The sequence below is a fragment of the Typopeltis vanoorti genome, chromosome 5, assembly GCF_054136105.1.
Source record: "Typopeltis vanoorti isolate ZY-2024b chromosome 5, IOZ_Tvanoo_1.0, whole genome shotgun sequence".
Lineage (NCBI taxonomy): Eukaryota > Metazoa > Arthropoda > Arachnida > Uropygi > Thelyphonidae > Typopeltis > Typopeltis vanoorti.
In genome coordinates, this window is record NC_143553.1 from 91,123,578 (window position 1) to 91,139,527 (window position 15,950).

General features: G+C 35.6%; 1 protein-coding gene across 7 annotated transcripts in view; it reads left to right on the forward strand.

The window, feature by feature from the left end:
• LOC150106647 (glutathione S-transferase C-terminal domain-containing protein) overlaps positions 1 to 15,950 on the forward strand; it is a 300,229-nt gene that overhangs the window by 262,083 nt on the left and 22,196 nt on the right. Inside the window, exons 16-17 of one of the 7 annotated variants that reach the window (XR_016548324.1) lie at positions 8,005 to 8,120; positions 12,317 to 12,429. The exons of 5 other annotated variants lie outside the window; for them this stretch is intronic. The gene's annotated coding sequence lies outside the window, so the exon portion shown is untranslated. Of the gene's footprint in view, positions 1 to 8,004; positions 8,121 to 12,316; positions 12,430 to 15,950 lie in introns of those variants that run through there. One more of the 7 variants, XR_016548323.1, reaches the window with a different exon arrangement.

A 15,950-nucleotide genomic window follows, 5' to 3' on the forward strand; every position in this document is an offset into this window, starting at 1 on the left:
TTTCCTTCATAATGTGATCTAGATAATGAATAACAGATTGGATAATGTACAGCCTTATCTGACACCAGATTTAACATTAAACCATCTTCCTTCAGTTTTAACTGTTTGACCTACAACTCAAATAAAGACTGAGTATTGCTTGATATAATGCCCCACTGACACCATACAACCGTAGCATTTTGAAAAGCTTCTCTCTTGGCACCTTGTCATAATCCTTTTCCAGATCTACGAAACTTAAATACAGATCTTTTATATATTCCCATGATTTATCGACTATTTGTCGTAAAGTGAAAATCTGATCCTGACAGCCTCTATTTGGCCTAAATCCAGCTTGTTCTTCACCAAGCTTCTCTTCCACAATTCTTCTCAACTGTTTCTCAGGTACACTGGCATAAATCTTACCAGGAACACTCAGTAGAGAAATACCTTTGTAATTCTTACATTCAGTTTTATTTCCCTTTTTATATATGGGTACTATGAGAGCTCTACTCCAATCATCTGGAATTGGTCTCTCTGTCCAGGCCCTCTGAACTATGCAGTGAAATCACTGTAATACTTTTATACCTCCATACTTGAGCATTTCTGGTCAAATATTTAGCCAGCCTGGCTGGCCAAGTGTATATCCGCTCTCCAGCCATAAGACTGGGTTCATATCCTGCCGTGGGCATCGATGTTTGTGATTGTCTATGGAAAAACTAATTTTGGTGGTCAGTGGTAAATGGCGTTGGTGTAGTTGAGGTCAGTTGGTGGATTGCATGGTGGAGACAGAGTTGTAGAGCAGGTACCCTCCCCTCAATGAGTCTTTGGACTCCCTGGAGGTGTCAAATAATAATAATATCATCTACTCCTGCTGCCTTTCCACATTTCAGGCCTTTTGTGGCCTTTTCTACTTCAAGTATGGATATATATTCCTAATTGCATCCCTCTTGCAGTCCTAATTGCATACCACTACTGTCACTGATTGTTTCATTTAGCAACTTTTCAAAGTAATTACTCCATACTTCAAGGATATCTTTTTTCTCCATTTGTCATGTTACCTTTATCATCTTTAATTCCTTTTACAGCACTCTTTCCTCCATTTCTGAGATTCTTCAACAACCTTCGGAATATCTTGCACCTTCTTGATATTTATTTTCTATGTTCTTACCAAAGTCTTCCCATGACTTTTGTTAAGCTAGTTTTACACAGTGTTTCGCTTTCTTACATTTGTCTCTGTATTCTCTAAGAGCACAAGCTGACTTATTTGTCAGGAACTTTTGATGTGCTTTCTTCTTTTGCTTCACTACCTTCCTTAACTTCCTGTGTCCACCATGGAATTCTGATTTTTCTATCCTTACAGACAACCTCACTACATGCCTCTCTGGCTGAAATCAGTCGGTGTTTTCTTCAGGGCTTTGCCAATAAATCTGCAAGGTTTGGTTCCTGTTCTCAAACTCTTTCATTTTTTCTTCAATAATGTTTGTGTATTTTAGTCTACAGTTCACATTTGAGAGCTGTTCAACTTTGATTCATCTCAAAACTTGCTTTCACATCCTTCTTTTCAATATGAAGTTCAATTTTATCCTGCTCAAGACTAAATGGTGATCACTTCCAATTTCAAATCCTCTCTACACTCTGGTGTCCTGCACCAGGGAGAAAACATCACTATCAACAATAACAGTCAATTAGACTTTTCTTATTCTTTGCCTCTTCTCTCCATGTGAATTTGCATATTTTTATGTTGGAACATTGTGTTAGTAATAACCAGTCCATGTGCTGAGCAGAAATCCAAACAGGTATTTGCCATTATTATTAGCTTTGATCTTTTCTCCAAATTTTGCCAATATATTTTTGTATGTCTGACAATCATTTCCTACTCTGCTATTTAGATCCCCAACGAGGACCAACTTTTCCTTTTTCATTGTGTCAGTTGCTTTTTCTAAAGCATCAAAAAATTCCTCCACTTCTACCTTAGTAGAACCTTCTGTGGGACCATAGGCACAAATAAGAGTCATTGCCCAGTTACCCATTCTCATATTTGCCCACATCACTCTACTTGAGACAGCCTGCCATTCAAGAAGATTTAGCCTCGTATTTTGTGTTGAATACTATGGCTACTCCTTCTTTTCCTTGATTATGATTGTGATAACATTTTGTATTTATTGCTCAAAAGATCTCTCCTGTTTTTGCCTTTTTTATTTCAGTCACCCCTATTGTGTTAATCTGGTACTTATCCAATTCCTCAGCTAGCCCCATTTCTTTGCTATTCAGGCTTCTTATGTTGATAGTACTGATCTTGAGCTCTGGTGATGTTGAGTTTGGGTGGGTTTTAGGATTTGTTCCTGTAGCTGACTTTTCGCTGTTTGCCCTGGTTCCCTGCTAAAAACAACGGGGGGCCTTGTTTAATCGGGCGATGCTCAGCTGGCATGAAATTCTGTCATGTCGTACCATCATTTTTTAATTTGGTTTAGGCCAATAAGAATACAAGTTGGTCGGCTAAATCCCAAATTGCCAGCCCATCCTTGTTCGTTCAGTATCCAGGTAGATACCTAACAGGGTGCACCATGGGAAGGTGAGGTTTGGACATTAGGTCAGAAGCCCTGATTGGTTCTCCGCATTTCTTTAAATGCTATGTGGATGTCTTCTCTTAGTTATATAGTTTTGACCATTAAGCACCCTCATAGTAGAGTTATGTGGGCAAATTTCAAAATGGAGAATTGGAGAATGAAACTGATTTGTGCCTATCATCTCATAGAAGGTTTTGAATAGTTAAAAATGGTGGAATTTTCATTAGAGAAGACAATTAACATGAATAAATGAAAAAGCTAGTCTTTGTTGAAGATTTAAGTAGCATAGTAGAAGTTGAATCCAGGCATAAAAAAAATTCTTGAGAAGATTTGATAGTTAGAGCAAAGCAAGTAATAATTGTAAGCGCTTGGTGGATTTTGTTCAGGACATGGACTTGTCATCACTAACAACATATTTCAACATAAAGATATGCACAAATTCACATGGAGAGAAGGCACAAGAAAATATAAGTCATATTGATTATATTATTGGTCATACTGACTATATTATTGTTAATAGTAATATCTCCATACTGCTTCAGGATAAAAAAAAAGTATACATGGTATTTGAAATAGGAAGTGAGAAAATTTTTAAAAGAATTAAAGTTGAGAAGCTTTTATTGGCAAATGGCAGGCATAACTATTCAAATATTAACCAAACCTTGGAATCTTGTTGGTAAACTCTAAGGGAAAAATTGATTGATTCTGCTTGGGGGAGGAGGGGGGATATTTGGTGAAGTCATCTACAGGAATAGAAAAATCACAACTCCATGGTGGATGCAGGAAATTAAAGTGGCAGTCCTGGAAAAGAAGAAAACATTGAATGCAAGTAAGTTGGCAGATGCTTTAAGAGAATACAGAGAAAAATCTAAGAGTGCTAAATTATGTTTAAAAATATTTAAATTAAGAATATTGAAGATAAATGGAGCTACTAATGAGCAGGGATGCTCACTATACAGCCTCTCTGTTTGCCAAGTCACCCCGCCTTCCCATGGTGTAGCCTGTTTCCACAAAATGCAGCAGCAAGCATTCCCACTGCAAAAGGATATCATTCTAGTTTGAAGAAAATGCCAACTAGATCCACTAGGTGATAGATGACCTTCATCACCTGTGTAATGCATATTGAAAGCCTGAAGTGGTAATTGCTATGTTTGGCCTCCAGAGCAGGAGTTATGGTTTTTGTCTTGTCCCACTCCCTTTTTTTTTTTCCTTTTTTTTTTTTTCATCCATGCAGTGTGAGAGATTTCTTTCAAGGGCATGGCAAACATGAAGACCTAGAACGTCCTCTGTTATGAGGATGCATCATCAATAAAAACAGTGATACCACAGGTCAGCCACCTGATAGTACATGGATCCACACTCATCAGTAACAATTCAGAATGCTTCTCGATCAACTGATGCATAATCCTGCTTTCACATACTCTGCCAGGTTGTGCCTGGAGAGGAAGTCCAAGTAGTGGTATGTGGGAGGCATTGTCAAATCCACGTTATTGCAAGGAGATTTGTTCTCTGTATGGGTGTCATGTTCAGAAGTATCTCCTCTCATTGCATGTACCTACTCTTTCATTTTATCTAACAATGAGTCAAAAATTAAACAGACAAACGATGATGTCATTGCAATCAAAATCAGGCCCCCTTAAAAACTTATCCTATCAAAATAAACACAATATTCAAAATATACCAGAATCCCTATCAAAAGTAGTCACTTTCATGTCCACTTACAGACATCCAGACAAGACCTTCTGCTTGATGGAATCCGAAAATGCAGCTACATTAACCACAGTCCAACTTTACTGCTCAAATTACACACTTTATGATTTATTTTGACAAGGTAGCACCTATGCCTTTGATCAGTCCAACATTTGTCTATCAAAGTGTGTCAAATTTAGAATCCCCTACTTTTGGTCTTTCTGGCTGAAGATTTCCTTGCCCCATTCATGTATTTAGCATTGACCAAATTCCTAAACCACTCTGAACTCTTCACCTTCCTATATATATATATATATATATATATATATATATATATATATATATATATATATATATGAAGCTCAACCTTCTGCAATCTAGGTATCCATATAGTGAAGTCATCTTCTTAATTCCAATAGTTCTCCTTTACCAATGCCAGTGACCATGCTAGATGCGATGTGGCGATTTTTGCTATATATGGTGACCTAATGCAAATCATTCATCTCCCTCTCTGAATTCCTGATAACTCTTTGCACTCTTCTAATATTCTTGATCTGTTTTAAACTCCTTCTCCCTCCAGATAAACTGTAGATGTCACTACTTGCATTACTCAGATTACAATCTTGTGCAAGTTTCCTCTTACATAGAACATCCTCCCTTCACCCACTTCCAACCTTATGTCCTTTGATACCACAAAGGTACCAAGTGAGATGACCTCAGAACCTCTACTTTTTCTCTTCTTGTTTTTATTATTATATCTTCTCTTCTGATCCCAAGACCTTCTCTAAGTGAGTCACAAAAATTATCCACTGGCATGACTGTTTTTTATTCCCTGTTCTATCCAAAATTCTCATCCACTTTCCAAGTTCTAGTTCAACAGAAGTCATACCAAAGCAGATGAAGAAAAAACTTCAGCTAGTATGGAGGTGGCTTACAACAAGAATCCCAACTTCATACTCAGCCTTTGCTGAAGCAGGAAATAAATGTAAAACAATCATCAGCAAATTGAAACCCATTCTACCATCAAGACAAATAGCAGAAAATTCACATCTTGCCCAGATGGAATCCGTTCTTTCTGGTCTTTGCAAAGGTCATCAGACACAACTTCTGCTCACCTACGCTTCCACCTCTCTCTCAACCCAGAGGGCACTACTCTTACAGCACCTAAAATTAAACCTGACCTCCTGGCATCACTCTTTTCCTCCAACTCCTGCATAGATGATGAAGGGATATTTCCTCCAACCATGCCAGTAACTAAATACTGTATATGCCCTCTGTTTTTTTGACAAACAGACATGAGAATAATACTAAAATCTCTTGGACATTAAAGTCTTCTGGTCCTAATTTTATCTCTCCAGTTGTACTCAGACATTGTGCTTCAGAGTCAACACCTATTCTCTGTCATCTCTTCAGTTTTCTATACTCAGTTGGCACTTATTCCAACACATGGAAGCAAATATACATTCAACTATTCCAAGATAAAAGCCTGTCATCCAACTACCAACCAATCACTATTACCTGAATCCTCTCCAGGATAATGGAGAAAGCTATCAACACTCAACTTCCCCACTTCTTGGAGTCACACCAGTTAATCAATCAGTGACCACTACTGTGGATTTTGCCATTCTAGAGTTACGGAAGGTCTCTTAGACTGTCATCCATCACTGGGTGGGTATGTGCATTGGAAAGTTTTACAGAAACATTCTGTTGCCTTTGACATTTTCAGGGTTTTTGATTGTGTTTGGCATTGAGGCCTGTTTAGCAAACTGACCTCCTTCTGTGTATCCATTCAGAAGGAATATTTGAATTGAATTTTGAGCTTTCTCTGGATGGCATCCTCTTTTCAAGCTTTGCCACCAATTCAGGAGTGTGCCTCAGGACTCTATTCTATCACTAACCCTCTTTTTTCTATACATAAATGACCCTATCTCATTACTGCTCATCCTACCCACTGCTCTGCTGACAACAGTACATTTTATTCGTCCTACTCTTTCAACATACCACTTGAACACTGATCTCCATGCCATCTTTTAGTGGGGGGGGGGGGGCAAGGATAACCAGGCCAGCTTCAATGTCACCAAAAGTCCTGCTTGTTCTCTTGCAAAATGTATCTCAGCTCATCTTCTCTTACCCTCAGTAATATACAAATGACTAGTCAGGATCAGCTTTCTCTCCTTTGAGTGAAATTTACCTCCAGCATTTTCTGGCATAATCACATCAGTAACTTCCTCAATATCTAAAAAAACCAGTCATTCTTTTCTGCTCAAGATGCTATTTTACACTCATCCAGCTACTAACCATACACAAATCCTCCCATACTTAGTTCACACATTTTTTTGGGGGGGGGGGGTACACCTAAAAATTCTCATTGCTGTCCAAAGGAGAGCAATTCAGCTCATAAATGGCTGTTTCATCACTCACTTAAGCCTCTTTTACAAATGCACCATTTCTGCTCTGTATGTACTTCCATGGTCACTGCTCAAGTGAACTGGTAAGCATCATTTTCCCACTTTCTTGAGCCTGTTAAAAGAAGCAGCTGCCCATATAACTGCAATATGATATCGAACTTGCTTCTCCTCTTCCTCATTTATTCCGTCTGCTTCTGTCAACAGTCTTCCTCATAACGTGTTTCCTAACAACTTCAACCTCCAACTCCTTAAGAAAATGGATTTAGTCTTTCTCAATCTTCACCTGCACCCCATACACTATAACTGATGTGTGCCTCTTATATTTGTTGAATAAATGTAATTAAAAAAAATATCAGGAAGGTGGCAAAATATTCTGAAGGCTATGGTTGAATTTTGTACTTTGTGTGCATATTGTCACTTTTATAGTATTTTTGTTTTAATTTTTGAACTGTTGACTGTTCTCTCATTATCTGTTCCTTTTTTGCTCTTATTATAATGTATTTGTTTTGGAACTCAAGAATTAAGCAAACTAAATGTATTTTGTGTCCCATGGAATTATTCTGCAGATCATTAGGTGAATTTGCACCATCTTGTGCAAAACTGAAAAATAAAAGTAATATTTTCTGAATTGATGGATTTCATTGGTATTTTTATTAATTTTTTTTTTTTTTAAATGATTACTATCTCTCTCTCTCTCTCTTTCTCTCTCAGAAGAAAAGGAAAAAAAGATGATCCCAATATCTCACTGCAGTTCTTCAAAAACACTTCATACATAAATCTGGGAACATAATGCAGTCAGCAATTTTTGGAACAGAGGTTATCAGCATAGCTTAATGTTGCCACTAATTACATTTCTGACATAGATGATTTTATTTGTTCAACATATTTGATTGCTGTATTTTATTTCAATATAGAGGGGGGGGAGATTAAAGACTGATGTGTCTGATGAAAACTGTAAAATTGAATAGTAACAAAACCATAACAGATTGATAGATTAGATATAGATAACAGGACAGATAATTCCACCACTTGATTACTACAATGTATAATTAGTGAAAATTATTGTACCTATTAGCTCACTGTAACTGTAAAGCTTAAGCTGCTAAATAAAGGTGTTGTATAAGAAATTTAGTCACAGTGTGTGTGTGTGGGGGGGATCTGCCTTGGGGACAAGAGTACCTTATTGAGTATCCTCCTGGGCAAGTTGTAGAGATAGTTGACAGGATGGGGGATGAAGTATGTAATTTGTAGCTTACTAAGAATGCTCTCTCTCAGAGCACGTAATAAAATATATATTAATTCACAAGTAAAAAAAAAATTATAAAGATTTTCAAATCATGTTGAACTGTTGTTTATTGCAGTTTCTGATACACCTCAGGGACAGGAGTGGTATTTGTCCTTATCCCCTTGAGCATTCTTGAGGACAATTGGTAATTACAGTTGATAAGAAGAGGATTAAGCTAAGAATATAGATAAGGTGTGTGGGTGTATTTCTAGTGTTGATGAATGTGATTGGTGTAGTTAAAAAGGTTTTCTCAGAAAATTATATAATAGAAATTGAGAGTAAAGAAATAGCAAAACTTTGAAATAAAGGACAAGTTATAAGGATTTTTGAATCATGTTCATCTGTTGTTATTCAGATGAACAACACTTGGAGGTTTGCATTCCAACTTCTGATAGGCCCATGGGCTACAGATTGGAAACACCTAAAGAAAAACAGGATTGGTTTGAATTACTGCAGCTAAGGCTGTGAGGAGAGTATTTTCAGCTGGCTTTCTTGTTGTGCAAAGTAAAAAAACTCAAATCTTGTGGAATAAAACTTTACCACCCTTCAAGGTGAAAAGCCCTTAAGAAAATTCTTTGGGTTCTAGATGAAAGCAGGATGTTGAGTTTTTTTTAGTTGATTTTTCTGTTTTGGATTTTTCACATTGACAACATAGTTTTTTAGCATGTAACCAGAAATTTATAGGTTTCACACTTTTGTCTTTCCATACGTACATTTTATTATTAAATATCATGTACAGATCTTTGTCTATATATCATAGGTATGAAATTTTTGTCTATGTATCATAGGTATCCTCGGTACATTGATAATGCAACACAACATAAAATTACAATTAAAGAATCATTTTCAAAAAGAGTCACTATAACATTAATAGGACAACAGATAGTCAATAAAATTCCCAATTATTTAAAAAAAAAAATTACGCTAATATAATAATCAGGAATTTGCATAAAAAATGATGTAATAATATTTCCCATAAAGGCAATAACCAACAACAACTCTTTATATAAGCATTCTATAAGGAATCTACTTCTTTTTAAAAGATTAGTTTTCTTCCAAAAAAAAACTGCTTAGTAGAGCTAGCATGTTCTGCTAGGCCAGACTGTTCCAGTTCATGGTACTAGATATAAGATTTATGTTCTTTATGACAGATGGCTGCTGATCTGCTAGACCAGGGGTCGGCAACCTGCTGCTCTTTGAATGAATAATTGTGGCTCTTTTCGTTATTAAACAATCTATTTTTGAATAATGCAAAATTAATGTTATTTATTAAATTAGAAACTAAAAATCCTAAATTTAGCATTTGTAATAAATTAAGGACATTTTACATTAAGTCGAGGATATTTTACAATCGAATATAGTACATGCAATGCTGAAAAAAATTAATACTTTCATGTTTGAACTCTTTGAAATCATATGCGATAATCCTTCTTTACATTCTATTTACATTTTACAAAAATTCTACTTTATGATGGATGTGACTTCCCATTTAAACGCACTTAATAAGAAACTACAGAGAAAGGGAAATACAGCAGTTTTGCTTTTAGAAGAAGTGATATCGTTTGAACAAAAATTATATTTGTTTGCGACAGACTTGGAGAAAAGCACATTATTACATTTTCCTATGTTGAAGAAATATCAACAATAACAAGCTGATAATAATTCCATAAATTTAACCTTTTCCAAAGAAATTGTGGTAAATATGCAATCTGCATTTAATGGGAGATTTGAGGAATTTAGAAAGAACAAGGCAACTATGTCATTTTTATTGCGACCACTTGAAATTAATCCTGCTGAATTAAATTTTTCACCTTCTGCTGGAATTGATGAGGCATTTCAACTTCAGTTAGAGAACCTGAAAACCCAGGATTTGTGGAATTCAAAATTTAGAAATCTTAAAGCTGACCTGGAGGAGTTGGAAAGACAAAAATCTACCTTTGCAATACAAAAAAAAAAATGGTCTGAAATAGAAGATCTTAAAAAGCAAGATCAGAGTGGAATTGTTTACTGGACACTTACATTCAGTGATTTTTTCACATAAGATTTGGACTTCTATCGATTTTCGGATCGACATATTTCTGTGAGCAAATATTTTCTAATATGAATTTTATTAAAAGTAAGTTGAGAAACCTACTAAACAATGTGAGTCTTTCGTCATGTTTGAAAATGAAAATTACAGCGTATTCACCGCATATTGAGAAACTATCCCAAGAAGTTCAACAGCAAAAAGTTGCACTAAGAAGATATTTTAAATTTAAAAAAAAAAAATTAAAGAAATAGGTATGTTATTGGATTTTATACACATATTTTTGTAAGGGGGAGCAAATCTTTGTTTTATTATTTAATATTTAAAAATATATAATTTCGTGTGACATGCCATCCACCCCTGTGTTTTCCAAGTATGATAACATGTTACTGTAAAAAAAATTAAAAAAAAACTGAATAAATAATTTAATTATAATATTTTTCAATGTAGTTTCTAAATTTAAAGCAGTGATGAGCAATTAAATAATAAATCAAATACTCGGTTCAATCTGCATAAAGAATATTTTATTTTTCTTTGATAAGAAAGTATTAATTTATTTTCCATTATTTAGCTATATTTTAATTTTTTAACCTGCACAAATAAATCCACATGTAAAAATCAACATTCATGAAATAGATTTTTAATTAAAATATACTAATTCTGCCATACAAAATGAACACTGTGGACCACACAAAAAACCTGAGAGGGCTGCATGCAACCTGTGCACCATTGGTTGCTCATCACCAGCTCCCTAAATTTTTTTTAACAGATATAATTTTAAAAATGGCTCTTCAATCCAAAAAGGTTGCCGACCCCTGTACTAGACTGTCCAAAGTAAGACATAGTATAGGATCTGGTAAACCCATGAAAGGTTTGAGTGAAGAAAACTTGTCTTTAGGTGAAGAAAGAAAAATAGAAATCTTCCTGACAGGATGAAAGGACAGTATTAAGAGGTTTTAGAACTTTAGCTATACGTGCAAAAAATCCTTTAATATGGTATGGTACAAAAAAAAAAAAAGAGTACTGAACTTCAACACTCCTTTCAGTACAAGTGCTATGAGATATGCTATTCAACTGCATGCACATTAATAGAAGAGCATGTATAGAGTCTATGCCATTACATTCAGCTGTAGCAATGATTTTGACATTGGAAGAAAAGACATTTATTGTTGATCATTCTTTTTGTTCATACACGGTTGGTAGAGCAAATGGTCCGAGTTATGGGTATTCCACTATGACCTGGCTTCATACTTTGAACTAAGGGATAAAATTACATGATATGGCCAGCAGATGTCCCAATCCTTGTTCAAGATGACAGAAACCTTCGCATGCATTACAAAACCTGTCTAGAAAGACAAGGTGCCCATTTCAAGCACATAATCTTCCGTTTAATGTTTTATTCGACTAAGATTCTACTGATAGTTATGGATGTGCATGTCATCATGTGTAAATATATATATCTTTATTAATAAATCCATTTACTCTATAACATATATCATACTGAAAAAAACAGTACTGAATAACATGTTATTCAGTACTGTTTTTTGTATCATACTGTATTAGGGAATGGAATCTGAGTGATATCTTCAGAGATCTGGAGACTGGTTGTCTAAAGCTGATAAAGGCTTTCTTAATAAAAGATTCATTAAAGTCATTTTTTCATAAATGCAGGTTTGATATAATTCAATTCTTATATTGTAAAAAGTCTTCAGTGGAACAAAGAGCCTCTGTAGCTCAGTTGGTATACATGAAGTTTTCTGGTTGGAAAGACCTGGATTCGATTCTTGTCCATGCTTGAGGAACTTTTATCTGATCTCTTTCAACTAAAGGTGAGTTAGCTGGTCTCATATAGAGGTGGAGGGGGGAAACTCGTGTTTTTTCATTCCTCAGAACATGCAAACCACCCCCCACCCCCACCCCCTGAACACACATGGATCTACAGTCATAAAATATACTTAATCCCTCATTAGGAGGGCTCAACCTGTCCTAACGGATGGGAGAGGAAATGGGGGAACCCCATACAATTTTGTTCCCCATGCTTATTTTGTGAACAAAGTAAGTGTGGGGAACAAATATTATGACCATAATGTAATGTGTTTTAATAGTTCCATTCTTTGATCAGGATGATGATGAGAATTGGCATGGATATAACGATCAGTGTGAGTTTATTTTATAAAACCAGAAAATTGTAAACTCCCATCATTGACAAAGAATTAAAATATCTAAAAAAGCTGGTTAATAATTTTTTCTGCTTCTAAAGTAAACTGAATCATATTTATTTTTGAGATGAATAGTTTTAAATCTGATGATGAATCTTTCCATGTTGCAAATATATCATCTACATATCTGTACCATACTGTAGGTTAAGGAGTCGATCTTCAAAATGCACCATGTAGTAATTTGCAAGGTAAAAGAGATATGGCTACTCATGGCTGTTTCTTAAACCTGGTTTTTGTCTTGTACATACACTGACATAACCAGAATGGATTATACAGAACTTAAGGTTTGATGATATCAGGAGGAATATCAAGTAAATTTTACAGCTAATAAATTTATTTCATGTAAGTTTAAGTGTCCGTCTTTAATTTTTCTAAATCATGTAAATATCATCTTAGATGCTGATGGTGGCTTCCCAATGGAAGATCTATGAAAATAAAGTAGTAACAACATGTTCAAAAAATGTAAAATAGTTTATCAGATCTACACAATTACATCCCTTTAATGTAATCTCCTGCCTTGTTCGGCACCTATTTCCAAATTTGTGGCAGTAGCTGGATACCATCAGCAGAATGTAGCATGTTGATATCAGTGATAGTGCAAACTACCGCTCAAAAAAACTCTTGCACATCATGAAACTAAACGTCTGAGGGGTTCTTTCATTTTGGGGAACAAGTCGAAGTCACAAGGACTCATATCCGGTGAATATGGAGGATCTTCCAATAATTTCCATTGCCACCTTTCCAACATCTCTGTCACCAATTGCAACACATGACATCATACATTGTTGTGCAACAAACATGGTTGAGAACCCATGAAAAATATGTGATTGCATATTCTCCTTAAAGCCAGACACAAATGTTGCTCCAGAAATCATTGATAATACTGTATGTTAACAGTTTGCCCTTAGGACACAGCATCACGATGAATGATACCTTGAATTTCATAAGTGACTATCAGCATGACTTTAATTTTGTTGGATTCCTGGCGAAGTTTTTTGGATGGGGTGATCCTTAATGGCGTGATTTATTGGATTGTCACTTTGGTTCAGGCTCATAAGCCTTTGTCCATGTTTCATCAATGGCTATGATACAATTCAGGAACACATCCCCTTCATTTTAGTATCGTTCCATATGGAGGCCAGCAACTGCATACCTGTGCAATTTTTACACCTTAGTCAAGTGATGTGGAACCCAACAAGCTGAAATTTTGCACATACCAATGCCTCTTTTTTAGAATGTGCCAAACACTTTGGTGGTTTATCCTAGTTTCCTGGGCCAACTGGCATACAGTCCATTATCAATCAACCTCGAGGAGGTCCCAAAGAAGCTCAACATGCTCATCTGAAATGGTGAGTCATCCTGCACATAATGCACTGACCCATCTTGTGACAGTCCATTAGAGCACTGTTGCCACAGGCTTCTCTAAGGCCATGATAAAAGTTGCTTGCAGTTTTACCTCCTTCAACCTGGACTTTGATCAATGATCATTGTTCTAATCTTGTGAACATACTTTAGAGTGTTGCACACAGAGATGTTGACTTTAATCACTTCTTCATACAAGGATATTTGTTAGAATGGTCTGTATTACCTTTTGTTCGTGTACAGTACATACAACTAGCACCTCTATCTGTCAAGAGTAATAACATTTGAGTTACTATGTCTCCTGACAGTGTTGCTGTCAGGAGACATAGTAACATAGTCCTGACACTACTTTCTTTATAGTTATTGCAGGAGGTCCACTATCACATACCCAGCTTATCATATCCTTATTGCCCATTGAGGTGTCTGATGCTTGTTTCACCAATTCTTTGCCAGTTCTTTTTATTTATTGCAAGGTGACTCAAATCCTGCGATCTCTTTCCATATTACTCTTCCACATCATCTACTGTTCTAAGCATCGAGGTTTTGATCTTTCATCTGGTTTGCATTCTGCAGATATGTCCAAAAAACTTAGTTTCCTTTAAATTACTTTCTGCATTAGATTCTCTTTAGTTTTGTTTGCAATACAGTTCTTCAATTTTTTACTTTTTGCACTTCAATTTGTAAAATCCTTCTGTAACATGTTCTTTCAAAAGCCAATATTTGTCTCACAGAGTCTTTGACCATTAGAACTTTTTCTATAATCAATCTTAACATTGATATTTGGTGAACAGTACTTCTGTCTCATCTAACCAGATTTTCTTCCATTAGTTTTCTTATTCTTTCCATTAATATCATAAGTACTTTTCTCATCTGACTCATTAGAACAATTCCTCTGTAGTTCATCATATACTGTAACTTAATGCATTCCAATCACCTACTACACTCCACAAAAAAACCTGCTTCTTATCCCATTTACTCACAGTCTCCTCATATAGCTTCTAGGAATGACCTTACCAGGACACTATCTTCTTCTCTCCTTATCTCCATCATTCTTTGAAAAATCTCATCCACATTAATCTGGTAATAACCCCTTACTAACTTATATGTCTCAATCATGTTCCCCTCCCCCCTTCTATCCACTGCAAATTACATTCCTTCAGTCTATCTGTATATTCAACATTCTAGAGACCAGAAAGCATCTTAGTAATTAGTCACCTCTGTATTTTTTTAACATCTCTTCGTCCTTTTGAAATCCATGTGACCAAATCTGTGTACAGTAATCCATATGCAGTGTGATCAGAACCTTATACAGTAGAATCTTAACATCTTTACTTCTACATGTCAGTGTCCTCCACATTGCCATAATCCACTGTGCTGCCCTCAAAATTTTAACAAATGTTTCAAAAATTTCAGATCCCTATCCACCAACACCCCTAGATTCCTCACCTTCTCTGAGATATCCCCACTGATCTTATATTCTACATCCCATCTTTGCTTCCCATTTTAAAACTTTACACTTGGCTATATTGAAAGGTAATCCGATTCATTCACCCAGTCTGTGTTTGTATCTTGCAAAGCAACAACATGTGTTCTACTTCTCATAGTTCTTCCCAACTTCACATCATCTGTAAACAACTATATATATTCACCCTCAAGCCCTTTTTAATATCATTTCTTCTTATCATTTCATTAAATAGCAACAGACCCTTGGGACACACTACCACTCAGGGCCAGTGTAATCCACTAAGGCAATGCCTGGGAGTGGAAAGTTTGGAAGCAATTGGTAATCTAAATGATATGTTCTTGTGAAAAGGTCAAGAAATCATAGTCAGTCCACTGTGTGGTAAAACTAAAAGAAGTTGAAAGTTATAATTTTGTGGAACATTAGTTTTTCTCTTACAGTTTTTTTAGTTGCTGGAGATATGACGTAGTTAAATCTCATTGTTAAAAATTTGAAGCTAATTTCATGATTTCTGATTTCTAAGGGAAGGTTATGGTTCAGTAACTTGTTTACATTTTCTAATAAAGTTACAGTTAAGTTAGACAAGGGAAAATTATTCATTATGGCGTTATGTGACATTGCTGAGGCTTTTCGTAGGATACAACAAGGAAGTTTGTTGCAAAAGTTGGAGGATATGGGATTGGATTATAAACTATAAGCTTAGATAAGAGAATGGCTGTCAGATTGATATCAAAAAGTGGTGTATAGGAGATGAGTCAGGAAGATTTAAAGTGGTCAGCAGTGTACCAGAGGGACCATTCCTTAGTCCATTGTTCTTCATTCTTCACATTGTTGACATTAGGAAGGATTTGACTGGTGATATACGGCTTTTTTTTTTTTCTGCTGATGCAAAGATTGGCAGGTTAATTAAGAATGTTACTGATATGCAGTACTTGCAGAATGATTTGAATAGA